This window comes from Gopherus evgoodei, chromosome 1 (assembly GCF_007399415.2).
Source record: "Gopherus evgoodei ecotype Sinaloan lineage chromosome 1, rGopEvg1_v1.p, whole genome shotgun sequence".
Classification (NCBI taxonomy): Eukaryota; Metazoa; Chordata; order Testudines; family Testudinidae; genus Gopherus; species Gopherus evgoodei.
Genome location: NC_044322.1, coordinates 137,984,929 through 138,012,512, shown reverse-complemented (window position 1 = coordinate 138,012,512; position 27,584 = coordinate 137,984,929). Strand labels below are relative to the sequence as shown.

At 44.2% G+C, this 27,584-nt stretch overlaps 2 long non-coding RNA genes across 4 annotated transcripts; both read right to left on the bottom strand.

Moving 5' to 3' along the window:
• Positions 1–1,209: 1,209 nt before the first annotated feature.
• LOC115656636 lies at positions 1,210–18,733 on the bottom strand. 3 transcript variants are annotated; one of them, XR_004001709.1, is made up of 5 exons: positions 18,692–18,733; positions 4,604–4,660; positions 4,093–4,253; positions 2,620–2,681; positions 1,210–2,508 (listed from the first exon to the last, which is right to left on the bottom strand). It is a non-coding gene; the product is annotated as an uncharacterized LOC115656636 (long non-coding RNA). The 3 variants fall into 3 exon arrangements; XR_004001708.1 differs by lacking the exon at positions 18,692–18,733 and having other exon boundaries at positions 4,604–7,161; XR_004001707.1 differs by lacking the exon at positions 18,692–18,733 and having other exon boundaries at positions 4,093–7,161.
• Positions 18,734–20,254: 1,521 nt separating this feature from the next.
• On the bottom strand, positions 20,255–27,567 carry LOC115656643. Its single transcript, XR_004001710.1, has 3 exons — positions 27,286–27,567; positions 25,712–26,100; positions 20,255–20,298 (listed from the first exon to the last, which is right to left on the bottom strand). It is a non-coding gene; the product is annotated as an uncharacterized LOC115656643 (long non-coding RNA).
• Between the last annotated feature and the right edge of the window lie 17 nt (positions 27,568–27,584).

Here is a 27,584-nt window from a genome sequence, read left to right as displayed (position 1 = left end):
TCTCAGGGCTTCCAGTAGTCTGTATTCCCTTCCCAGAGGCTTCACACCACCTTACCAGTGGCTGGTAGGGGAACACTGGTCTCCAATGCAGGGACCCTAGGACAGGAAGTCAAGCTGTAATCTTCCGGACTCCTTACTGCTATCTCCTTGAGCTTTTAATACATCCAAACCACTCCCCAGCCTTTCTCCTCACCCCGCAAGAGTCTTCCCTGTTGCATATAAATCTCTTCACTCCCTACCACCAGAAGAGTGACTGTAGAGTTTCTCCCAAACTTCCTCTGTTTATAGAACCATCTAGACCAGGGGTAGGCAACATATGGCACACATACCAAAGGTGGCACGTGAGCTGATTTTCAGTGGCACTCACACTGCACGGGTCCTGGCCACTGGTCCAGGGGGCTCTGCATTTTAATTTTATTTTAAATTAAGCTTCTTAAACATTTAAAAAACCTTATTTACTTTACATACAACAATAGTTTAGTTATATATTATAGACTTATAGAAAGAGACCTAAAAATGTTAAAATGTATTACTGGCACGCGAAACCTTAAATTAGAGTGAATGAATGAAGACTTGGCACACCACTTCTGAAAGGTTGCCAACCCCTGATCTAGACCCTCCCACACTGGGTTTCATCATTAATTAGGCTGGACCACTCTCCATGTGCATCCAGGTGAGACTGGTGGGTCTTTCAGGCCCAACTTAACCCTTTTGCCACTTTTGTGGGGTAGAAGCCCAATCAGAGAATTCCTGGGTATTGATGAGGCTAACTGAATTTGTGTAACAAAAATAGTGTATGTAAATGATCAATCATTTGTAATTCATCATAACATAGTGTGACGGGAGCTCCAAGGTGCAACCTGGGACTGCTGTGCCCCCTTTTATCACTATCCTGGGTTGTGTCTCACAATGCCTAAACCCCTCTAGATGCTGTTACCACCCAGTGAAACTGCATGTGGAGCCCCACACCCAACTTGATTGCATGAATGCTCTCAGAGCAATTCATGAATCGCACAGAGAAAGGTAGCCGCCCAATCCCCCCAGCTCCCAGCCTTGTAACCTAGGAATATACCGTCTTGCACTGCTCAAGACCCTTTCTTGAGCAATGCAAGTTCATTAATTGGTTCACCATTTCATCAATGGAAAGTGGACATATACCAGTCTTGTGACTTGAGCAGATTTACCAAGAACTTCAGTCAAACACACTAGTAAGGAGAAACATTAAAATAAGTTTATTGATTACAAAAGATATAATTACTTAAAATCTAAGTGATAGGCAAAAGTCAGAGGGGTTACCAAAAGTAAAGAAAATATAAGCACGCAGTCTAAACCTTCAACCCTATTAGACTGGGCAACATCTAGATGAAGCAGTTTCTCACCCCACTGGATATTGCAGGTTGGTCACAGTCTTTTATATGCAGACTTTTCCCTCTTAGCCTGGGGACCAGTCTCTTCAGCTCCAGCATTCTCAGCATAGGTGGTGAAGAAAAGAAAAGACAAAGCATGGGTCCGCTTTGTTCTATTTTATACTCTTAGTCCAGGTGCTTGGAGAACATAAGTAATGTCTGGGGGGCATTTCCCCTGGTGTGGCCTAGTGCAAGTGAGTTATTGAATTGTAACTTCCTTGCTGGACAATGGCTGTTGATGGTTGTTCGACACTCGCCCAAGCATTGATTATCCTCAAGGTTATTGTCTTTGGGAAACTAGTATCTGGGCACTTCTCAAACTCACAGCATATTTTAGTGACAACCATACAACACAATTCTAATAACGTCATATGCATTAAGGATGTACATATTTAGATGGAACAGTGGGTTTCAGCATGATACCTGACATGGCATGCTTTAAATGAAATATATACAAATGATGAATATGGGGGTTACAGGGTGCTCTCCCGGAGCCAAAGTCAGTATCGGTTCAGACCTCTTAGTTTCCTGATCTTTCATTTGCCTTAACCACATCCTCCAACCCTAGATTAGTCATACTTTTCAGTAAAGAACTGGATAGAATTCCCTTCAGAGTCAGACCATGTTGTTCTTCATAAGCTAGAAGTGTCTCTGTTGAGCAAGATAAACCACTCCCTCCCACAGAGGTTGAGAACACTTCCATCCATGGTGCACCAAGCTTGGTAGGGTACCTTGCTATCTTAAATAAAGAAATACATTGCCAAGCCTAATTCTTACAATAGACATCAGTAAATCTTTTTTATTCCCTCCTCGTTTCATGCTTAATATATTTTTGTGTGTTTCTGTTTCTTGGATGGAAAAAGAAAGTAAGGCATAAATTGGTGGCTGTTGAAAAGTACAAGAGCAGTCTAGTGGTAGTGTGCTGCCATACAGTGAATCCAGCTTTGACTCATGAGATCCTAAAACTGGCGTAAGCTGGGAGTGTGGAGAAGAAGAATGCTTTGCCAATGGTGGGAGAAAGCACTTTATATTGTTCTTCTGTGGCTTCTATGAGATGCATGGGGTGGTGTTGGTTGGCCCAGTTGGGGGCTGATGCAGCCTTCTGATGGAGGAAAAGAAACACAATTACAGTTCAAGTCAATTCTAGTTCAGCAGATACCATCTATCTATACATTTTCTACAGCAATCATAATGGTGGTTTCAAAGCACTTACTGGGAACATAAGCTCTATATGGCAAGCTCCCTAGTGGGCCTCATGGATTCTTCTGCTCTTCTCTGGAAAAGAGATGCTGGTCATTTGGCACATAATATTTCTGTTCTTTCTTTCTTTGTACCCCTCTTCATTTACCATGTTATTAGAAATTTTTGTCAATGGGGAGGGTTTTGCAACATGCTCTGAAGATTATCAGACTCTGGATCAATCTTATTTCCTTTGGAAGCTTGTTTCACAGTTGGACCTCCTGGAATAAGACCTTATATAGTTTTCATGCTCTTGATTTTAGGCTTTGCGAACTGCATTGTCACAAAAGAACATAGCTTTGTGGGTCATGAATGGAGATGTGGTCACTAATGTAGCTGATTCCAAATGCACTGAAGATCAGTATCAGGCTTTGACAATGGAAATGGACAGGGAGCCAGAAGAAGTATAGGAGTGACATGCTTACATGGCCTGTCCCATTGAGGAGATGATGTCATAAACAGATAAGTAAGAGTTAATAGAACAGAAGTACTTCATCTCTCTTTTGCCTGTAAAGGGTTAACAAGATCAGTGAGCCAGGCTGTCACCTGACCAGAGGACCAATCAGAGGACAGGATACTTTCAAATCTTGAGGGAGGGAAGTTTTTGTGTATGCTGTTAGTTTTTTGGTTGTTGTTCACTCTGGGGCTCAGAGGGACCAGATGTGCAACCAGGTTTCTCTCCAATCTCCCTATTACAGGTTCTTATAGATTCAAAATAGTGAGTACTAGGTAGATAAAGCGAGTTAGGCTTATGGTTGTTTTCTTTATTTGCAAATGTGTATTTGGCTGGAAGGAGTTCAAATTGGTATTTGCTGAAAAGATTTTAATTTGTACTTGTATACTTAGGCTGGGAGGGTATTCCCAGTGTCTATAGCTGAAAGACCCTGTAACATATTCAATCTTAAATGTACAAAGATAATTTTTACTGTTTTTTCTTTCTTTAATTAAAAGCTTTTCTTGTTTAAGAACCTGATTGTTTTTTTTATTCTGGTGAGACCCCAGGGGACGGGGTCTAGATTCACCAGGGAATTGGTGGGGAGAAAGGAGGGAAGGGGGGAGAGAAAGGTTAATTTCTCTCTGTGATAGGATTACTTTCTCTCTCAAGGAGAGTCTGGGAGGGGGAAAGAGAAGGAGGGAGGAAGGTGAATTTTCCTCTCTGTTTTGTGATTCAAGGAGTTTGAATCAGTGATCTTCCAGCGTAACCCAGGAAGGGGAAGCCTGGGAGAGGCAACGGTGGGGGAAAGGGTTTACTTTCCTTGTGTTAAGATCCAGAGGATCTGGGTCTTGGGGTTCCCCAGGCAAGGTTTTTGGGGGACCAGAGTGTACCAGGCACTGGAATTCCTGGTTGGTGGCAGCACTACAGGTTTTAAGCTGGTAATTGAGCTTAGAGGAATTCATGCTGGTACCCCATCTTTTGGACGCTAAGGTTCAGAGTGGGGGATTATACCATGACAGATGAGCTACGGCCTTCTGCACTTGCTGGAACCTTTGAATATCTTCCATCTTCAGTCTCATATACAGTAAGTCATGGTCATCCAGTAGGGTGGCAATGAATGGATTGCTGTGCAGATCCTCATCTGGGAGGAAGGGATGAAGTTTCCTAGCAAACTACAGATAAAGGAAGGTTATTTACCACCATTGATTTTTAGGTTAAATGCAGTGCTCAAGAGAACCCTGAAGAGTCACATCACTCAGATAATGGGGGAGGAGGAGGAGGAGGAAAGCACTTTTTTTGGAGGGGAAAGACAGTGATCAGCCCATCCTTCAAGTGTGTTTCTTCCTTCTGATCAGGATTACTTTGGTCTTGCCTGGGTCAAGTGCAAACATCTCAGGGCTGGTCTCCTCTAGGCACTGACACTTTTACAAAGGTTGCATCAGTTGAAAAGGAAAGATCAGTACACAATTTAGTATCATCAGCATGTTATTGGCAGCAGAATCTGCAGGGTTTCAGCACCTACCTGAATAGTCTTACGTAGACACTGAAGAGCACAGGGCCAGGATGTAGTTCTTGGTATCTGAGTGGGTAGAATCTTTTGTCACACAGGACTCATCCTGATTTAGCACACACAAAAAATCAGTACTGACCCGATTCTGAGACCTCCATTTGCAGCTGCCCAGGAGGCAGAGCATATAAGGAACCCCTCCACTCCCAAAAAGAGACCTGTCAGAAATGCCATCCTCGTGCTCCTGGGAGGGAAAGTGCATCAAGAGCACTCCTCCTGCACACAGATGAACCCATTCATGATAGAGCAGCATTATTAGAGCCTTGTTGCCCAAGAGAATGGAATACAGAATAAGTTTCCACAGATATATGGCCTCTGTGATGCTCACAGGAACACTTATTCTTGTTTTAGGAGAAAAGACTCAGAAAACCCATAAGGATAAGATATGGGGCAGCCAAGTTATTGATTTTTAGATTCACTTTTCACCACATTTCAGATTTTTTTTTAACTTATTTGTGTTACATATTTTTCGAGGCCGCTTCTAAATCACTGTAAATACATCTAATGCCTTAGCTTGGATAAAAAATGATCAAATCATATCTTTATAAATTTAGAAGGAAAAGAGCTATTCAATTTCTTGTATGCAAAAGTGAAAAAACACAGAGAGAAGTCCTATCCATTAAAACATAATAAAGGTGTTATCTTGCTATATTTTTTTTAATTCACACCAGTACAGGAGGTTTGTGCAAGTCCATAGGCACCATTTAAACCCATAAAAAGGGCTCTAAATTGTATGTAGGGATTTGTGGGGGCTTTCTGCTCTGGGGAATTTCACCCTGCTAGAGGCTGCCATTCTCTGGGATGGATTATGATCTGCCCCTGCGCAAATGTGTCAGGAGGCAGGGTGTGCACTAAAAGCTTCCTGACCCGATGCATAGCATGTAGAGAAAATTTAGCAATCCCTGTGAGTTGGAACTAAACTATACTTGGTCCTTCCTCCTTCTGGTGATAAAATCATACAGCTACACAATGCCCCCTACAATCAGCCTTGATCTAGTTCCTAAAAAGTAGTTTCAAATGAACTTCCTTTCGGACTACAAAGTTGAGACTTTTTGAGAGTGATGTGGAAAACTACATATGAGCAATACTTAGACTCTTCCAAAAATTAATCTCTTTGACACTATCAGTACACAGTGGAGTAAGAGACTTTTATTAGTAGTATTCGGAGTAATTATTCCTTTTGATCTCAAGATATTTATAATTTTTCAGAAAATAGCATCCTCATGGGCTGTCAGATGTTAATCAATAAGATTGTTAAAGCATAGAAAATTCTTTCCTATCTCCCATCTCCTTTTTGCTTCTGTCTCCTAAAATTGGCATTTTAATTAAAAATGAATGTCTATCACATTCATTCATCTCCAACAAGGAGTTTGGGGCATTTGCTATTGATTTAGACTTGTAAATACTAGAAGTTCCTTTTGTTGAGGAATTATTTATCTTTTATGAAACCTTTTGAGTTTTGAAGGAACTTTCCCTTGTAGAATGCCGGTTGTTTGAGGTTTTGTTGCCCTCCTCTGGCCAGTCTTTGTTATACAATTCTCTTTGAATGCATGCAAAACCTACAAAACCAGCGAGCCACGTACTGCGGTATTTCCCTCATTCATACCCAGGGGCACCCAAAAAAAATTGCCCATGGAAAAACTTGAATTTGAGCACAAACATTTGCTTTGCATTCACCAATCATGGGGCTGGGCACCAAACACCAAGAAGTGTTGTCACAATGTGACATAGAGGCCCTAGGTGGTTCACTACTCTGTCAGCAACTCTTGTCAGGCCTGGCATACTCACAACAGCTAACACACTGGTTTCATAGTCTGTAACTAAAATGGCGTCATGTGAGATATTATATGCAAACTGATAACACTCTGGTCCTGGAAATCTTTGTTTTGTACAAATTGAGTGTGTACAAAGAATTACAAGTAAGTGCTAGGATTATGTTCTTAAAATGTGTTTGGCAAGCAATGAATAAGCCCAGTCTGCCCTAGATGAAGGAATGCGTATTTGCTTTTCTGACCAGCCTGGACATCAGGCAGCAACAATGAAGGCAAATTTACATATAAGGTAAACAAAGCTATCAAGCAGGAGAAAAGACAAAATGATGTTACACCCCAGCAGCAGGGTGAAGAAACTTTGTCTGGGCTTAGTTTTCAAAGAACACATTTCAAAGGTTTACTGAGCCATAGGAAGAAGGGGAGAGATCCCCCCAGTTATCCATTACTGGGCATCCCTTTGATAATCTTTGTCACTTGTCTCTGGATCCTTTCTAGTTTCTCTACATCTTTTCTATACATTGATGACCAAAATTGGACACAGTATTCCAGCTGAGGCCCAGCCTGAGCTGAGTAGAGTGGTACTATCACCTCCTGTGACTTTCCTCTGTTAATGCCACCTAAAATTGCATTTGCTTTTTTTGCAACAGCATCGCATTGCTGACTCACGCTGGGGTTGTAATCCACCACAACTCTCAGGCCTTCTCAGCAGTGCTGCTGCCAAGCCAGTTATCCTCCATTCTATATTTGTACATTTGGTTTTTCTTCCCCAAGTGAAGCAACTTACATTTGTCTTTGTGGGATTTCATTTTGTAGCTCTCCAATTTATCAAGATTCCTTTGAATTTTAGCTCTCTCCTTCACAGTGTTTGCAATCCTCACCCCCAGCTTTGTGTCATCTGCATGCTCACTATTACTACATTCAGGTTATTAATGAAGGTGCTAAATAACATTGGACCCAGGACAGATTTCTGTGCAAACCCACTTGAGACTACCTTCCAATCTGACATCATTCCATTAATAGCTACTCTTTGTTTGCGGTTGTTTAATCAATTATATATCCACTTAATGGTAGTTCCGCCAAGCCCACATTTCTCCACCTTGTCATGTGGGACTGTGTCAAAAGCCTTGCTAAAGTTCAAGTATATTATATCCCCCACTTCCCCTCTTGCAATTTCTCACTTGCAATGTTATATTACCTTACACACAACACTCATTACATGGTTCATACTGAGGTACTAAAAAACAATGCCAAGCAGAGCACACAACAACAACACCACACATTGCTGTGGCTCACTATTGAAATGGTCCTTCAAAGCCTCCTTGAGCTGTATATCTCCCTGTTGAGCTGCTCTTATTGCCCTGGTATCTGGCTGTCCAAAATCAGCAGCCAGGCATTTTGCCACCACACTCCACCCCTGCAAAAACTTTGCCCCTTTGCTTCACAGATATTATGAAGTACACAGCAGGCAGCTATAATAGATTTTTTTCACTAAAGTCTTATCGTGTGAATAGACAGCAGCAGTGTCCAAAGGCGCATTCAACAGTCATTCTGCACCTGCTGAGCCTCTATTTGAAGCGCTCCTTGCTGCTCTTGAAGTGGCTGGTTTACGGCTTCATAAGCCAGGGGAGTATGGGATAAGTTGGATCTCACAGGATCACTATTGGCATTTCAACATTCCTAATGGTAATCCGCTCATTTGGAAAGAAAGTCCCTGCTTGCATCTTTCTGAACAGGCCTGTGGTTTTAAAGATGCATGCATCATGCATCTTCCGTGACCAGCCCACGTTGATGTTGGTAAAACATCCCTGGTGATCCACCAGTGCTTGCAATACCATAAAAAAGTAGCCCTTTCAGTTCTTTTGAGGTACTCCATGGCAAGGTGGTCTGGTGCCAAAAGAGGGATATGAACGCCATCTATCACCGCACTGCAGTATAGGAACCCCATTGCTGTAAAACCATTCAGAATGTCCTGCAGGTTGCCAGGAGTCACAGTCCTTTGTGCCAGGACACAATTAATGGCCCTGAACACTTGCATCCCTTTCCACTCTGCTGAAAAAGTGCACCTCCAAGCTGCTCTGCAATAAGAGTGCACTTATCCGCAGCACCACAGCTCTGCGGAATCTCTTGGAACATGTTCTCCCATATTCTCTTGCTTCTCCTTATGTGGCTGAGCTGCTCTTCTGGTGTGGATGGAAGGATCTTCAAGGCCACATTTCTAATTGCACATGACACAATGCACAGAGATACTATGATGAGTGTTTTCACTCCCCTTGATCCACACAAGTTACAAGCATTACATTCTCACTTTTCCTCAGGATTCATAGAGCACAGCGGCAGTCCCAGCCATGGTGAGTACGGCCCTGGGGGAAAGAGGCTATCTGGAACAATGAGGGGGAGCACATTGGCATCAGTATTTGCGGATAGGGCACTTTAATTGAATACTGGCAGCATTTTCCATATGCTGTGGTGATTTTAGCTGATCTCTCTCTCTCTCCTGAGGGTAGTGGAGCCCAAAAGGAAACAGCTCCTGTATGCACCTGGCTGCAGACCAGATCTGTATGCTGTTAACCTGTGTTCTGTAATGATGCCTGCTGAAGTAATTGCTGACTGGCATGGGAAAGTTTCCTACCACGGTGGGAAGAATAAGGCAGCCTTCCCCAGAAACCTTTGGCAGAGGACGCAGACTGTCTCCAGGAAAGTTTCCTTGAAATCTCTATGGAGAATTCACAGGACATCCTGGTGCATGTAAACAAACTATTCCACAGGACCCCTTCTACCTAGCTGCACAGAGCAATAAGAAGCAGATAGCAACTGTACCTTCATTGGTTATTTCACTATCTCTTCTAGCATGATTAAAAAATAGTAGACAAACAGATGTGTCCCTGCAATATTAAAGCAACTTGCATACTAACCAGAGATCCCTTCCTCTGCATCAGACTTGTCGGTGCTGGACTGCTGGGAGTGGCTCAACTGCTCCAGCATCAGAAAGATGTCCTGGCTTGCTGTGCCATTAGATATCCTGATTGTTTGTCCCCCATGCTCCTCCTCCTCTTCCTTGTTCAACACTTCCTCCTCACTGTGGGGGCCTGTGACTCCAACTTCCCCAAAGTATCCACAGGTCTTTTGGTGGTGGTGGTGGAGTCTCCTCCAAGGACAGTATGAAGCTCCTTGTACAAGCAGCATGCCTCTGGCTCTGCACCGGAGCAACTATTTGCCTCTTTTGTCTTCTGGTATGCCTGCCACAGCACCTTGATTTTCATGTGGCACTGCTGCATGTCCCTGTTGTAGTCCTTCTCCCCCATGCTCCAAGGGATCGGCTCATATATGTTGATGTTTCTATGGCTGGTTCAGAGCCTTAAGAGCCTCTTATCCCCACAGACCCAGGAGATCCACTACCTTCTGTGTACTCCAGGCAGGAGCATGTTTGCTGTGTAGGAGTCAGTATGGTTAGTTGGGCAGTTGCTAAATGAGGTCCCCACACCAACCAAACAGGAAATGGTATCAGAGGGGCAGCCGTGTTAGTCTGGATCTGTAAAAGCAGCAAAGAATCCTATAGCACCTTATAGACTAACAGACATTTTGGAGCATGAGCTTCCGTGGGTGAATACCCACTTCGTCAGATGCATCTGACGGAGCTCATGCTCCAAAACGTCTGTTAGTCTATAAGGTGCCACAGGATTCTTTGCTGCTTTTACAAACAGGAAATGGAATTTCAAAAATTTGCAGGCTTTACAAGAGGAGGGGCGTGTATCTGCATACTTGGTCGCAGGGCAGCAGAGTTCAAAATGATGACCAGAAAGGTCACAATAGGGCATTGTGGAACACCTCTTGGAGGCCACTAAATTCAAAGTAAGTAATGAGTGTCTACACTGATACTGTGTCAACCTAACTACGCCAACCTAAGCACTATGCCTCTCATAGAGGTGGAGTTATTAAGTCAGCATAGTGGATGAGTTACATCGGTGGGAGCAACATTTTAGTGTAGATGCTTACAGAGTTAGATTGATGTAAGCTGCCTTATGTCAACCTAACTCTGTAGTGTAGACCAGGCCCAAATATCTTGAACATCTGGCCCTTAGACACTACAGTGATGGGCATCTCTAAAAATACCTAATGACTGGAGTTGTAAGAAAATGCTGTCATCAGCCTTTTGTTTGTCTAATAAATATTTCAAAAGAATGACTATCAGAATAGTCACAGAACACACAGTCTACATATTTTCCTAACAATGAGTAAAAGTGGTCCACAAGAAATGTCTACACACCACTGAACACAGGGCTATTCAGGAGAATGGAAGTAGATTGAAGACAATGACTATATCTCACCTCTCTGGCTTTCTCTTCGCTACATTTTATCATGTTAGAACACAACAGTGTAGAGTTGAGTTAGCTAATACATTGTTAACATGATGTATCAGTCAAGTTTGGCAAGGACAAGTGAGCATTGGGTCAGCTAGTCCTACTTAAGCCCTGGTCCCAGTTATATTTTTGCTTCATCAATGCTGAATCCTGAAGGCCAAGTTTACAAAAAGTAACGTATGCTATAAAATGTGATGTTTTCATATGCCCTTTCTGGCAAGAAATTTTAATGTGTAACATTCCAGCAACATTCTAAGAACAAGATGTCATACTACTTCATGTTTAACTATTCACATAATAGCAATTCACATGGCCTTGAATATTCTTCTAGAATGTTGTTGTTCTCTTTATTTGGTAAAATATTATACAGTATCTCAGTAAGCAACTAGGACAAAGCTGGCCATCTCAGATTTTCTAGCAGGACTTCAGTGCTAGGAGAATAGAGAAACTACAACTGGCCCTGAACATCAGGATTCCAGTCTTGGTCCCCGAATACAAAGCAGCAGTCTGCACTTGCTACCGAGACAGATCTGCCTTCCCAAGACTACTTACTCCTCCTCCTCCTCCTCACTAAAACAAAGTCTGTGCTTTTCTCTCTGAGATGGAATGAGAGCGAAGCCCTCAGATGGCTGAACACAAACACAGCTTGTATCCTTTCCCTTTCAGAGCAGAGGGAAGGGATTACACCCCCTTCCCCAGCTAATTCCAGACCCATATGCAGGTCTCAGCAGTGGCACTGGAACCCTTTTAATAGTGGCGCTGCTGAAAGCCAGTCCCCTTACTCCTGTCTGTGCCCCTCCCCCCAGCTAGGGCAGGCAGCAGTGCTATGTCTCTGGGAGGGGGGGGATCCAGACAGGGATAAGGGGGCAAAGGCTGAGGGTGGGCATGGGGCCCACAGCCGGGACCCTGTGTATGGGGCCAGTAGCAGAGCCCCAGCCATGGGGCCAGTGGCTGGGTCCCTGTGAGTGGGGGGATGGGTGCAGGGCCCCAGGCATGGGACCAGTGAGCTGGGTCAGTGCTCCAAGAGTAGAGCCCCAGTGTGTGGCCAGTGGCCAGGAAGTGGTGCTGGCCACTGGGACCCAAGCCCTGAGTGCCAGGCCAGTGGCCGGGACTTGAGTCTGGGGCCAGGGAGGAGAGTCCCAGGCATGGGGCACCAGGAACAGGGTCCCTGGCATGGAGCCCCAGGCATGGGGCCAGTGGCCAGGAGGCAGGACAGGCAACCAGGACCTAGGGCTGGTGGCTGGGAATGGAAGCCTGGGCATGGAGCCAGCACCCCTACCACTCCTAGTTTCCACACCTATGGCTCTCTGGACCTCTTTTCCATTTGGGAAGCAAAGACCCACAGTGAGAGGATTCTAGGTGGGCAATCCTTCCCCCATTTGTTGCTTAGTGAGGTAAGATAGCTAACAAATCTCAAGCTTCTGAATAGAAACTGATTTACTGTTGGTGTCAGGAAGAAGTTTACTTCCACCTGCCCTCCATAAACAACAGTCTAATTAGATTGGTTTGTTATGCACGTGCACACACGCTCGTTCTGTGTTGTAAAAGTAATCGGTCATTGTTAGACGTATAGTGAGTTAGATTAACTAATTGTCTGAGCCAATATGGTCACGTCTTTGTTGATTAATGGCCTTGGCAAGACATGTTATTTGTATCACATCATAGTTGTGTAGGCCACTGTACATGGGACAGCAAAACTCTTATTAAAGCATAATGGTAGGTGCTTGCATTATTATAGAGCACCACAGAAAGTTAGCTTTATTTAACTAAACCCCATTTACCCTTAATTTCCCACATATAATTCCAAAGCAAGAACTAGACTAACATGTAATTCAGCACAATTGAAGTAGTTTGGTACCCTCCTACTTTAGATTGCCATACTCCCAGAGTGCCGATCAGCAGAAGCGCTGGAACTGGATAGCCTCAATTTTAAAAAGGAGATGGAGTGGAGCGAAAGTGTTTTCTGTCAAAGGGTGTCACCTAGGGAATAAGTTTTCCTCCCTTATGCTGCCCCTCAGGACAATCTCCAAGATGCATTAACTTCTGGGAAGGGTAGGGGCTTGATGAGAGTTAGATCTTCATGATGGAGGTCAGGTAGGGAGTTGTGTGATTGGTATAGGGTTCTGTTCTATTGATTATTGGGGGTAGCTGCTGTTTAATTCCATTTATATTTTTGTAACAGGTAGTAGGGTGCCTAGAACCTTGGCAAAATACACACAAGTTTAAATTAAAAAACTTTCATAAGAACGGATGACAGTCTGAATACACAAATCTAACAGCTACACTTGCAAAGTCATACAAAAAAATGTTGAGGGGCAATGCAGAGTTCCTCGGTGCATAATGTATGACAGCTGTTCAACTTGTAACACCCCAAGCGAAGGCCTGATAAGGTTAGAGGCATCTGCTGAAAAACACCACTACTCTATTAAAATATGGATAACTGAAGTAAAACCTGCTCTAAACCAACTAATCAACTTATGGATGCAGATATTTTCACTATAGACACACAGAATATAATTACTTCTCCACTGTTTAGGTATCCCAGGATATTGGCCTTGAACCTAACTTATATTTTTCCAAGACAGAGTTAATCAATAGGGACACCAAGGCCCAGGGTGTAAACAACTGTATTTCTGCCTGTTCATGCAAGATTGCTTATATTAGTGTACATGCCTTCAAGTAGCCCCGAGTGAGAAAAAGCTGAATTTTATAATTGATGGCAACTGATGTATCCAGCTTCATTAAGACAGCCATGGTTTTTCATTTCAGCAAAGGTTCAATCAACAAATAAAGCCCTAATCAAATTTGAGCTTGAAATTAAAGATTGGCTGACCATCCCTTGGCATTATTGTACTGTAATAAAAGAAACTGAAGATAATCCATATTAGGGGGAAGGCATCCAAATATTAAGGACAAATAGACAATGGATGCTATGCATCCAAAGAAGTGAGCTGTAGTCCACGAAATCTTATGCTGAAATAAACTGGTTAGTCTCCAAGGTGCCAGAAGTACTCCTGTTCTTTTTGCGGATACAGACTAAAACGGCTGCTATTCTGAAACCTGGAATTAAGATTTTAGTATCTCAGCAATTGCAAATTAGAGAGCTTTAGTCAGCTTCAGTTGTCACCATTCTTTGCCCTGTTCTTATCTCATTTCCTGTTATTGAAAGGGAAGAAAGATGCTGTGCATTAGGGTAACAAGTAGCTTTTCTAGGAATGTATATGAACATTTTTCTTATAATGCACAGACAATATGTGAGAGTGCCTTCAGTCAAATACTTCATAGTTTATGGTTTTCAATCCATTCCTAGTAAACTAGTATTTATAACAAGGGCTTAGAAGGGTCACCATGGCACTACAGTAGTATTTAATGTTCTTTGCATAGAATAGTCAAGGCTCTTTGGCACTGTCATTTATTAAATGTTTCCCAGTCAAATTTGTAAAAATAATGAACAAATGGAAAGTTCTTTCTACTCAGACTTCAGAGTGCTGTATAGCCAGCTTCTCTGTGAAGATGGTTAGTGCCTACTGTCCTCTGCTGGTACATACCAAAAGTGTTGCCTCTTCAAAATAGCTATAATATTTTTGTACACTACAGTGTAATTGTAGCCTTGTCAGTCCCAGGTCAGTTTTGTTATTGGCAGTCCCAGCCCTGATGAAGGCCACAGCCTGAACAATATTTTAAAGAGAAAAAAAGATGCGCAAATATTAGTACAATCAAGAATTATATATCTTAATTAAAGGAAGTCAGGACTGAGTATATTCTCAAATAAGTCACCAAATAAAGACCCCTTTGCTTGGGAGCCTTTCAGCAGGTTCCAACCACTGCCCACATACTCCACCATGTTGCAGAGCGAGTACCAACCCCCTGCATTGCCCTGGGGGAGAGGTAAGGATGTGGTAGTCCCATGATTAAGTCAATATGGTTGCGCTCAGCCACAAAGCTGCATAGTCAAAAGGCCAGAGTTGATGCCCCCCCCTTGTCTGAAGGGGAGCATGGCCCACTGTCCAGAGTCAATGGAAAAGGGGTTTGGTGGGCTTCCCCCTCCCAAAAGGGAGGCAGCTTGGTAGGAGGACCCAGGCCCACCCTGCTCCACTGGGTCCCAGCCCAGAGCCCTGGAGTAGCAATGGGGTTCGCCAGAAAGCTGTTGGGGAATCCACCTGCAACACACCAACTGCTTCAGGGACACTGACTAGTCCCTCCCTGGTCTGCTTCCTACCACAGCTCCTATAGCTGAAGTCAAGGTGCCCTCGGGCTCTCAGGGTGCCTTGGGTGGTGATTGCAGTCTCTCTAGGGCAGTGGTCCCCAATATGATGCCTGCGTCCTGGCCCCTGGGAGAGCACCTGCTGAAATGCCGCCGAATTTCAGCAGCATTTTGGCGGGGACGCCTCTCGATGACGACGCTTGTCGCCGACAAGTGATGTCATTGAGAGGCGTTGCCCCCGAATTTCGGCGGGGATGCCTCTCGATGACGTCGCTTGTCGACGGCAAGCGTCGTCATAGAGAGGTGTCGCCGCCGAAATTCGGCAGCATTTTGGCTGGTGCTCCACCACCGCAGTGGTCCTTCGGCTGGCACCCGCCAGCCAAAAAGATTGGGGACCACTGCTCTAGGGCATCTGCAGGGGGCTGGAGGCTTGTCTGGGCCTCAGCATCTGCTGCTCCGGTTACCAGATGTGCCCGTTACTTTGGGGTACACTCATTTATTAGAGTTACGCTTCCAGGGCGGGGTCTGTAATTCTATCAATGTACTACTTGTGTTTTCATATGGAGCTGTGAAAGTAGAATGAATTATATTCTAAAAAAAGAAATGTGTATGGACCTTTAAGCAGAAATAAGAAATGTTGAAATATAGGTGCCAGGAAAAGAAACATTAGGCATAAATAAGGATGCTAATGGTGAAACATTAACAGAAGATCGGTAATAGTTAATAAGGAAATAAAATATGCATGCCTAGCCCAGGTAAACTTATCAGATTCTGCTTCCTTTGTTATCTTGTTACGTGCTCACCCTTTTATCTGTATAAATAAGACAGTTTGTGTCTTGCATGGTGCTCACATTATCTGGGTGTTATTAGCAGAGCACTGTGCTAATAAAACAGAGTGGTCTGACAAACTGAGTCCTGAGTCTAACTTTGACAATGTGGAGGTTCCACTGAGATGGCAACCGTCTTCACTGGGGCTGTGTGATTCCTGACCGTTTTTGTAGGACGACCGTGGCAGCCGGTACCTGGGCATTTGGCCCGAGCGGTCCTCCACCAGAACAGAAAGGCACAAGACCACAGTGAAGTCTACGCCATCGAACCTGTTGGTTCCCACTCTGTTCTGGTAGGGATCCCGGGATCAGACATCAGGAATCTAGTCAGGTAATTATTTCTGTGCTTTGTCCAGACTGAGGATTGTCCTGTCTCTGTGTCTATCCATCCTCCTGTGGAGTGTTTGAGTCTGGGTGCCATCTCTTTTCGGGGATCGGCCGACCAAGGGGTTCCTGTCCCTGCGGTCTGAGTGAGTGGAATCTGCACAATCGCAGTCGCACCGCACTTTGGGTAAAACCCTTGGTGTGAAAGCAAGGGCGATTGAGGCAGTAGCCTGTGGGCTCCTTTTGTGTGTTGCATCGGGCATCGCTCTGATGAACCCGAATTTCCTTCTTGTGTGATTGGTGTGTGAAGTCCACCTGTATGGGTAATCAGACATCTAAGTCAGGACAGTTCCCTAAACGAACGCCGGCTCATTTTATGTATTTAGGATGGGTCCTGACTCCTGTAAAAAGGATCCAGACTCCCGTAAATTTCTGGAAAAATGGTCTAGGCTAACTCAGGGGGATTCCAAAACTCAGTGGCCACTGTTAAAATCTTGGAACAAAGACCGAGTGGACGTCTTAAAGGACAAACTCTGCCAACCTAAAACTAAATTGGCTAAAGGAGAGGTTAATTGTTTCCTGCAATGGTGGGAAGAGGCAAATCGTAGGTGGACAAAATCAAAACTCGCCTCTCTCAAATATTCAAATAATAAGTTAAGAGCTTTATTAAAAGCCTCCTCTCCCACCACCAGACAGAGCGCTCCCCTTTACCCTGTTCTCAAAAAAAATCCACCCCGGATTGATCCAACCCTCTTTATACTCCCATCTCATTGTAAAAAGGACAAAAAGCCCCTTGTTCTGTTCCCCTTTGTTGTCTGCCTCAAAAACTAATTCTTTAGTGTTCCACTACCAATTCAGAAAGGAGGGTGGGCTCCTCAACTAGCGCCCACCCTTCCTGGTCCCTTTCCTTGAACATTTCTTTCAAAATTGTGAAGTGACCACAATAGCATTCACAAAGGGTTCACTGGAAAAAGCAGGATCGGGCCCAGACAAGCAACAGATAAAGAAACTGAAAAACAGGTTGAAAGCCCTGAGGGACTAGTATCAGGAGTAAGAAAAGCAGTAAGTGCAGGCATGAACCCCTGGAACAATACTTAAAATGGTGAAATCTGAGGCGATAAAGGTGTCATTTTGGGAGATAAACAAGTGATTTAAGGAAAGAGTGAAAAGTTAATTCTACAGAGACTGGAGAGAATTAAGCAGTTAAACTTTGTGAAAATGTTAAAAAGGACCATGTTAAAGAGAGAGAATTCTTGGTTTCTTTGCAGCCATTCTGAAGGAAAAATGGGCCCTTTTCCAAAAGAAGGTCTGTAAATAATCCAAATAATATACAGCTATGTAAAAACAAAGCAGTGTAAAGGAATGTTAAGGAAAAGAAAATGTGTATGTATCTATTTGTCTGTGAAAATATGTAAAGTTCTAAGAATCTAAATCAACATCTGGTTTGTAAAACTCCTGTTTTGTAGGTGTAAGATAAATTGATTTTGTTTTTGTTTTTAATGCCACTAAAAATTCATTTGACTCTTTAATTCAAAGTTGCAAAACTGACAGATCTTTTTGCAAGACACAGGTAATTAGTGTTGTATGGCTTTGGGATTTAGCATTTAACCCTTAAGGAGTAACTTGATTCTTTACAAAATTTAAAATGTTTTTAAATAAAGACCAAGTCATGGCTGCAATAGGGCAGTCAAAATCAGGAGAATAGAGAGCGATTCTGAAGTCTTTTTGTTTGGTTGATTGGTTTTTTTTGTAACAATAGCAGATAAGAGCTGTAGTGAAAGAATAAGCAATAAACAGTGACCCTCTGAAGCAACAGCAGAGGTAAGGTGCACAAAACAAAAAGAAGCAATGTTAAAAACACTGAGTCTTAAAATGGCTCTGTGTAATCAGACTGTCACTTTGATAAGGATACATGAAAACTCTGTAAGAACAAAAGAAACAGTTACACCTTATGTAAAAATTGATATGGCTAATGTTTAAAAAAAAAAGTAGTATAGAAAGAATGTGCATTTTCCCTAGGACATGTGCAGTGTATATTGTAGAAAGGGGTAAAAGAAATGCAAATGAAACGTGCTACTGATTTAAAATCCTATTAGGGCTCTGTAAACGTCTGGCGTTGGGGCTCAGCCCTCTCAGGCGCAGCTGGGAGCCAGGGCGCCTCACTACAGACGGCAAAGTAGGTCAGGGTTCAGACCCCTCAACAGGGGTAGGGCCAACAAATAGTCTCTAAGCCCAGGCCCTTGGTCAGGGTGGAGCACTAAGCAGTTCAGGGCTCAGCTCCTTCAGGCAGGGGCTGAGCAGCAGTTCAAACAGTAAGTCTATAAAGAAGGCCTCCTCAGGCCAGGGAGAAGGGGAGTCTGCCACCCTTGGAAGGTGGCAGGGGGAACGCAGGCCCACCCACTCCACTGCGTCCCAGCCCGGGGCCCTAGCAGCGGCCAAGACTCGCTGCTGTCAGTGGGGATCCTGGCCGCAACACACTGACATTGGTTTAGGCTCTTAGGGAGCCAAACCAGAGTCGGCTACCCCAGGCCACTTCCGACCTCCCCCTCTCTGGGTACCTGTGTCTCGCCGGCTTCTTCCGGTGGGTCCCAGACCATGGGGTCCTCAGGATACCGGGCACAGGGAAGCTCAGGCAGATCCTCAGGATGCCGGGCATGGGGCAGGCTCGGCCAGTCCTCCACAGGATACCGGGCACGGGAAAGCTCAGGCAGCTCCTCAGGATACTGGGCACGGGAAAGCTCAGGCCAGGCAGGAGCTCAGCCAGCCACGTCTGGTCTCTTCGGCGGCCGGCCTCCAAGTGAGGGCCGGGGCTGTGCTTTTATACTTCCTGTCCCGCCCCTTGACTTCCAGGGGGCGGGAATGGGCAGCGGTGGCTCCGCCCACGTTGGAGGCTGCAGCGGCTCGGCCCTCTCAGGCGCATCTGGGAGCCAGGGCTCCTCACTGCAGGCTCCAAAAAGAGCTGCAATAGACTGTTTTCTTTTTCAGATCTCTGTGTGTTTTGTAAGCAGGAGTTGAAAGTGGAAAGAAATCAAAACTCTGGTGGAAGTTGATTGTGTCCCTTTTAAGACAGAGTCTGAGCTCTGCTGATGGCTTTGAATCCAAAAGCCAAGCCTGTGCTGATGCAAATTACCTAACTGATAAAAGAAGGTGAGAATTGCCAGCACAAAAGAAATTGCCTAAATAAAAGACATGGTATAACAAAATCCCTTTAATATTTACAATAACATTTAGCATCAAATCTCTTAAACATTGAAATAAATGTAATGTTAGTAAGTACCCCTGTAACAGTGTATAGTGTGTATGATTTTTGGAAAAATCCTTGAAGGTAATATGGTAATGATGCTTCTCTGCTATTACCTGTGAATAAACTTAAAACTTAACACAGCAGGAAAAACATTACAAACTTGGTCTGCTATATAAGAAGAAAAACTTGAGGTACACCACCTCATGAATTTAATAGCTAAACAGTGGAATAATTTCCCCATAACCCTTAAAAAGTAGAACCCATTAAAACCTGGCCTGCCCATAGAACAAAAAACATAGGAAAATATGGGGGTAATTCTTCTGTTTTGCCTGCAATCAGCAAGGGAATTTGTAAAAGAAAGGAATCTTTCAAGCAATAATCAATGCCACCCCAAAAGGGGTAGAAAAATGTTATTTTTGTCTTTCAGAAAATCAGAAAAGCTAATACCAGCTACAGAACAACCTATTACAAGAACAAACGAAAGTAAAAAAACCATACTGCAATAGCTATGGAATGTACTGAAATGCAGATATTTAGAACATAAGATGTTTTGGGTAATATCAGAAAATATTAAGGTTTTGATGCATCTGTTAAAGCAAGGGAAAAATCATTGTTTGATACCTATCGATATAAATAAATGCAGTATGTCTCCAGTACGGTGAGACAAAATTTGTTAAGTGAAGAAATTGTTGTTAAAATTGCACACCAACAGGCTCTGGCAGCAAAAATATGAAAGGTTAGCCCACTCCGCAGATTGCACCTGGGATCTTTCTGACTGCCCTGGACCTCAAGCCAGTGGGCTGGGGAGAAAGGGAAACTATTGGACACCAGAGGTTGTACCAAGTGGACTCCTCAAAAGTGGGTATGCTTATCCATACCTGTTGCTCCAAAGCCCTGTAGTAAAGACATCTCACTAGAATCCTGTATGGGAAATAAAATTAATAATGAGACCAAAGTACTGTATAATGGGCTATGTTTAAAAGCATTAGTAACCCACCAGAAGACAAATGTAAATGTAATGAAGTACCGTCTTTACCAATAAATCACATTTACTATTTGCTACAACAACAACAAAAAGTCTCAGCTTACTGTAAGCACTGATTTAGCTGAGTTCTCTATCAGTCTTGGCATTGAATGGCAAAAAGTTACCAAGCTGTTAAAAGGTAAAAAGGTAACATAGTTCCTAGAAAAAATACACCAATGTGGGAAACGGAACTATTCATATTATACACGCAAATGGAGACATGTTAAGAATTGCCACTGCAGAAAGACATAACAGCTTACCATTGGTATAACATATTTTCTGGATGGTCTCCCACAACTACTAGCATACTAATGTTACTACCCCAATTGTTTTTGGTTTTAAATTGTGTGTGTTTAATTACAATGTTTAAAATGTGCTGTTGGATAAAACAAATGTATGCAAAGCTAGAACCACAGGCCCAAATCACCTCCCAGTATTTTCTATTACGTGGACTAAATAAGAAGTGACACTGGCGATTAATAATGTTAGTGTCAAAAGGGGATATGTAGGAGCTGGATTTTATTATATACTATGAGAATTAATGTATGATTTGATTTCATCCTGCTAGCCACCCTTTTGGAATAGCAGAAAGGAATAACAGACCAGAACAATCCTTCTGACTGATTATGGTCACCTTTTGTTTTAGGATGTGTTATGATGTCTACTACAGTTTCCTATATGTATTACAAATTAGGCACTCTAGTTAAATATACATTTCTTTGTTTTAAGATTTAGGTAGTAAGAGACAGGATTCTCTATTGTGTCTATGTTAAGCAAATTAAAGAAACATTGAAGGCCTGGGTCTCAATGTAAATTGCCTTGGTTATTAATTGTAAAACAGCAAGGTTTAATCTGCAATGCCTTTTTGCTCGATATAAAATACTACTGTTTGTATTCTCAATCTGTGTGTGTGAATGAGAAATGTATGCATCAGGAAAAGATAAAGTGTGAAGGCCATTGTTATAGCCAGTGTCAAGGAAAGAAGCAAAGAGACTTAAAAAACCCCAAAGAATCATCAGGTACTGCTTACTAGTCAGACGGCTGTTAAACTGTCTGGCATTGCAGAGTGGACACATGCTTCGCAGTGTAAGAATGCACTACCCCCAGCGAACCAATCACCACCTCAGGACCAGAGACAATTTTGACTCCAGAGGACGACGTAGAGGAACAGCCTGCAATACCTTACAACCTACGCTCTCGTAAGGGTTGCCAGAAGCAGATGACGACCTAAAGCAAGGCCCAAGAAGAAACAGTAGTGAGCCTAGCGCCTGCTGCCTGGTGGACGGAAAACTGTGACTGCAGTTCCCTTAGTTGAGGTTGTCAGAACCAGAAGGGCCTGCCTCCAACGTGTGCCTCTGGTGGCGCCTGTTCCTCGGCTGCTGATGTCTTAAGGTCTGGGGAGTCCACAATGACAATTCTTTTATCCAGCAGCAAGTGTGGATAGCTCAGACCCTTAATATTTCTAAATGCTGGTTCTGCAGCCACATCCCAGCCCACTCTCAAACTGGTGTTCCTGTCCTGGCTATCCCACTCAGTTCCTCAGACTTCACTGGAGGACCTTGTCCGTTTAACACAATATGGAACAGTAATGACACCTGGGAAGAGGCTGTTGGCAGTTCCTTTATCCCACTTGGGGGAGTAATACACCAGGCAAAAAGGCTCCTGAGGTTACAAGCAGTGGTTAAAATAATGGCAAATAAAACTGGAGAAAGTTTAAGAGCCCTGGCCAAAGAAACAGGGGCAATCCGACCGGTGGCCCTCCAAAACCGTCAGGCATTGCACATAGTGCTGGCAGCCAAAGGAGGGACCTGTGCTCTCATTTGGAAACAATGTTGTGTGTTTATACCTGATGATACCAATGAGGTAATAGATCGCTGTAGCCACTTAGAACAAATCTCATATCTTCCCCATGAAGAGCCGAGTTCTTTATGGAAGTGGCTAAGTAACCTGTTCAATTTCTCTGGCATAGGAAACTGGTTGTTTCAGGGAGCCCTGACTATCCTGTTTGGAATTTTAATAATTTTTGTATGTTTTCAGTTAGTCTCGTGTTGTATCCAAAATCGTGTAAGGCATGCCACCCAGGTGACTGCCCCAAAACAGAGTGCTAATATGATGATTTTGAATATTGCTGATGAACAAAGAGATAAAGAACAGTTAATATGTGGAACCTAGTAAAATGTTGGTCATGGCGTGAGCTTGACCAAAATGAGGGATTGTGAAAGTAGAATGAATTATATTGTAAAAATAAGAATGGATTAAAGAAATGTGTATGTACCTTTAAGCAGAAATAAGAAATGTTGAAATACAGATGCCAGGAAAAGAAACATTAGGCATAAACAAGGGTGCTAATGGTGAAACATTAACAGATGATCAGTAATAGTTAGTAAGGAAATAAGTTTACCTGGGCTAGGCATGTATATCTTATCAGATTCTGCTTCCTTTGTTATCTTGTTAAGTGCTCGCCCTTTTATCTGTATAAATAAGACAGTTTGTGTCTTGCATGGTGCTCACATTATCTGGGTATTATTAGCAGAGCGCTGTGCTAATAAAACAGAGTGGTCTGGCAAACTGTGAGTCCTGAGTCTAACTTTGACAGAGCTCTACTTCTCCCTTCTGCAAGTTCCCTCTCAATGGAGCTATTCTGCAGGACCTAGGTTTCCTAGGGCTGGGTTCCTCCAGCTCCAGAACCAGATGAACACACACACACACACACACACACACACACACACACACACACACACACACACACACACACACACACACACATTAACAGAGCAAGTTTGAGCGGACCGGATCAATCAGCACTCTCAAGCTGACCCCTTATATGTCCCTGGACTCAGTGGACTGGGTCAAGCAGCACTTTCAAACTACCATCCTTATATGCCAAAAGGTATGCACCGGAATAGAGTAAGCCTGAGTAGTCTGGGTCGAACAGCGCTTTCAGGCTGTCACCCTTATATGCCTCTGGGCTCAGTACTCCGGGTCACGCAGCACTTCCAAGCTGCTATCCTCTTATGCCCCACTTTCACATTACAATTGTACTGGTAGTAACCCACTTGATGAGCAAACCCCACAGTATTTTTGGGCACTACAGAGATCTTTAGCTTAGGTAAGAGGAGCATTGCTTCAGAATAAATGGGGAAGCAAAACACACAAAAGAGTAAAGTTCACAGAGAGGGAAGCAACCAGCTTAACCATAAAAGTTATTTATTGAATAATAGTGATAATCAAATAAGGAGAGCCTAAACAAACATAATAGTTACATTATTAAAGATCACAAAAGTCATATATAGACAACTATACCTGATCAAATAAGTCAGGGTTAGAAAGTTATACCTGAGTCAAAAAAGAAAACACAGAAAGAGAGAGAGAGAGAGAGAGAGAGAGAGAGAGAGCCCTACCACTCCATGAAGCCTGAACTGGTCAGGTTTCCCAGGTGATGGTGGTAGCTCAGGGTACTGAGTGCTGGATACAGGCAGAGCCCTCAGCCTGGTCAGTCAGGAGAAGATAAATTCCCGGTGGAACTGATGCAGAGTTTGGATCCAGACATCAGAACACTTACTTGAGCATGGGTTGGGTTTTTTGTATGGAAACAACAATGGTTCAAGGGAGAACACTAGATTTGTTTATGGGTATACTGATAACTCAAGGGTTTTCTCTAGGCTAGACAATAGGAACTGATCGCTCTTGGCTATGGGTGGTGTTCCTCAGGGATGAAAGTAACTTAAAGGACTTGCTGGTACTCCAGAGTTCTGCAGAGAGGAGGGGCCTCAACTGGAAGAGGCGTGGCCTCTATCAGAAGCAGTGGGACCTTTAAATCCTAGGGCTTTTAATTCAGAATTTAAAGGACTCGGAGATTCAGCTGAAGCTAGGAGCCAGGCCCTTTAAATCACCCCCGGAGCTACCAGCTGCAGAGGCAGCTGGAAGCCCTGGGGTTTGGGCAGGGGTGAAAGTAATTTACATTTCTTACCCATATGGTCCAATCACAAACAACCCACCACTCCTACGTACTTCATGGATCCTTCCCATTGCATGACATAGAGAGAAAATAAAGCTACTATTACTACTACCAGTACTGTCTGTAATAAAACTTTACTATTGGAATAAGCCTGAAAGAGTGAAAACTCACTGTCACATTTTTCTCCGTGTCTTCCCTCCTCCTCCAGCCAGGCTGCCGATGCTGGCTCTGTGCTTTCTCCCTGCCTGGCACTGAGCAGCAACTGCAGGGGATTCCCTCTAGCTTGCAGCAGGGAGCAGGGAGACTGGCTGAGGGAGAGAGAAGCCTGCCTCCTGCATTAGAACAGTTTAAACTTAGCTGTTCCCTGCACGGTTCAGTAACATTTCAAAGAGGATCTGGAAGCAGTTTGAACATCACAACTATGATCCTCTGCTGGGGAGGGAATGGGATAGATTTGAATTTGGAAATGGTTCCTGATTTTGATTGTGTTTTTTGTGTATAGTAGATCCCCTTATCCTGGGGGCAGAAAAGAACTGCCCCTGCCATGGTCACACACACCCTCCCCACCCCAAGAACAACTGGGAGTGAAATTAACAAGGATGCCAGAAACAACTTCTAACCCTGGGGGCTGAACTGCGCAGGGAACAACTGAGTTTAAACTGTTCTTATGCAGGCAGCAGCAGCAGGCATCTCAGCCAGTGTCCCTACTGCAAGCTAGGGCCTAGAGGAGAACCCCTGCATGGGGGAAGGAATGCAGAACCTTGTCTGCAGCCTGGCTGGAGAAGGGGAGGGAGGAGATGAGAAACCAATGTGACAGGGTCTTTTCCCCTTCCACCTGCTTTTATTAGCTCTGGATTTAAGTGGTGGAGCCAAATGCTTGTATTTGTTGTGTGTATTAGTATTAGAGACAAGATCCCCTCATCCAGGGGGCAGACAAGGACTGCCCCTGCCATGGTCAAACACGCCCTCCCCACAGTTACTGTGAGTGAAATTAACAAGGATGCCAGAAACCACTCCTAACCCCGAGGGCTGAACCACTCAGGGAACAGCTGAGTTTAAACTATTCTTATGCAGGCTTCTCCTTCCCTTAGCCAGTCTCCTTTTCTTACCCGTCCTCCGTACTTGCCCGCACCCACTTACTTTCACCTCTGGTGTTCCTTCCAGGGAGCTCACAGTGCAATTAAGCAGCTTCAGTATTTTGGATATCAGTCAAGGATTCATTACTAGAATTGGTCTGACAACTGCTAAGCTGGGTGTGTGCATGTGTAGGTTCATTAACATCTAGAGCAGAAATCCCCTATCATGCAGTGCTTCCCTCCTTTTCTGGTCCCAGAGTTTAGGGTGGTTCTTACCTTAGAATCTCTGTTATCCATTCTGTATGCTAATGGAGATGCCTCCATGCCCCATATTTGATGCAGATGAAGCTAGGGGAGTTAGCTTAATCCTATCACTCTTGTCAGTTTCCCACCACCTTTTATTGCTTTCTGTAAGTCTTCTCTCTGATCGGTTTTGGTTCAAGCAGAGGCTGGGGGCAGGGGTGTCCTTCATGAGTCAGACAGGCTGGATACTGCACCCTGGCTCCCCAAGAACACAGAGTTGACATGTATCACTCGCTCGTCCAGGTACCTGGCTGTTCCTCAGCTTTGTCTTCTGTTAATTGAGACATAATGAACTATTTCTTCATGTCTTCCTAGTCAGTCTCTGAGGCTTTGTCCAGTAGATTAGAAATGGATTGAGAGCCCTAAGCAAAAACCGGTTAGACTTAGCAACATTGTTTCAACAGCAGTTTGTTAAAGAAACTATCAGAGAATGTAATCTGAGACTTCATTGGTCACTAGCTATTTCAATTCAAAGGACAGAGGCCATTTTAGTTAATAAACTAGATAACTTCTACCCTTATGAATCACTTCAGGAAGACAGTAAATAAGAGTAATGAGCTATGATAGAGCTATTAGTGCATAGCTAATGAGTCTCCAGTGTGATTGATGTGTATATTTTCTACACATGAATGGACAATTGCTTTTGATTAGTCTAAACAGAAGAATGTAGATAGACACAGGAATGGCATTAAAGCAGTGGTCCCCAAAATTTTCAGGGTTGCGACCCTTCTTACCCCTGTCTGTGCTGCCCCTCCCCCAGAGCCAGGAGCAGGGCCACAGATCCCGGAGGGGAGGGGGTGGACATGGACAGGGGTAAGGGAGCTGAGGCTGAGGCTGTAGCTGGGGGCAGGATTGGGGCTGGGTGTGGAGCCATGGCCAAGCCATGGGCAGAGACCGAGGTTAGAGCAGAGCTGGGAGAGGAGCACGGCCTAGTGGTGCTCCCTTCCTGCAGCTCATAGAGCTGACCCGTACCCTGCTGTGCCCCCCTCCGAACATTAGTATGCACCCCCCCATGGGGGCATGCCCCACAGTCTGGGGACCTCTGCATTAAAAGTTGGTGTAGTGGGGTTATCTATTCAGTCAGCAGACCTAGGGGTGCTGGAACAATTTGTATAGTAGAGGTGCTGAGAGCCACTGAACCAAACTGTAAACCCTGTATATAATGGATACCACTTCAAGCTAGGGCGTATGCAGCACCCCCTGCACCCCTAGTTCCAGCATCTATGCCAGGGACTGCTGCTCTAGTCTCTCTTTTAGTTCAATGTGTCTGTTACCCCCGAATGGGTAGGGCTCTCCCTTCACTGGGTCCCAGTGGGAGAGCACAGAAAAGTCTATATTTGGCCCACCTCCTGCTCACTTTCCCCTGGGCCACATCATACCACACCCAGTGCTTCAGTTTGGGGTGTGGCAGCTGTTCATTTATAGTCCTTTGCTCCAAACCCCAGAGTCTCAGGGCTGATGCAGGCAACCCTATGGTGTTCTGCACATGGTCCTCCCCATCCCTGGAGGGGGAGAAACAACTAGTTTTTAAACAACTACAGACAGACCTGCTCGGTAAGAGTCGATGCTGCTGCTGTCATCATCATCATCATCATCTCAGGGCACCATGTCTCCAAGAAATAGTTTCTCTCTCTCCTCCCCTTGTCTAGGCTACTGGAGCTCTCTCTGCACTGCTCCTTTCCCCACAAGCATGCTCAGCAGTGCCTGAGGGGCAGAGCTTTCCTGACCCAGTACGGCTCCAGCCTTTCCCCTGCCTTGGCCTGAGCATGGGTGTAACGAGGCGGTGTGGCTCCCCTCCTCATCCGGGAGGGTCGAGCCCCGTCACTCACCCATAGGGGCGGGGCCA